Source organism: Wasmannia auropunctata, unplaced genomic scaffold (assembly GCF_000956235.1).
Source record: "Wasmannia auropunctata unplaced genomic scaffold, wasmannia.A_1.0 LD336033.1, whole genome shotgun sequence".
In the NCBI taxonomy this organism is placed as follows: domain Eukaryota; kingdom Metazoa; phylum Arthropoda; class Insecta; order Hymenoptera; family Formicidae; genus Wasmannia; species Wasmannia auropunctata.
Window position 1 is genome coordinate 104,315 of NW_012026857.1, and position 437 is coordinate 104,751.

The window sequence follows — 437 nt, forward strand, 5'->3', positions numbered from 1 at the left end:
TTGTCCGTAGACTTTACAAATTTTACGCGCTGTCTCACATACATTATTTATTGTTCTTTCTGAAATAGAAAAGCATATAATATTGTAAAAATGCTTCTAATTCTCCATTTTTAGGTAGGGCATTAAAGGATTAAATATACAGAACATATGTCATTATAAATGGATGCATTATTTAAACAAAAGACTGTTCTTTCTTATCAACGTGAAGTTTGGGCTTCTTTATTTAGTTTTAGCGCAAAATTCAAACTGGTATCTGCAGATGCGAGAAAACTGCAGAACTTCCCCGATAATCTAATACCACAGATTTCTATATACTTAAAAGTATATGCTAAAACTAAATAAAGAAGCCTAAACTTCAGGTTGATAAGAAAGAACAGTCTTTTGTTTAAATAATGCATCCATTTATAATGACATATGTTCTGTATAGATCGGAAGAG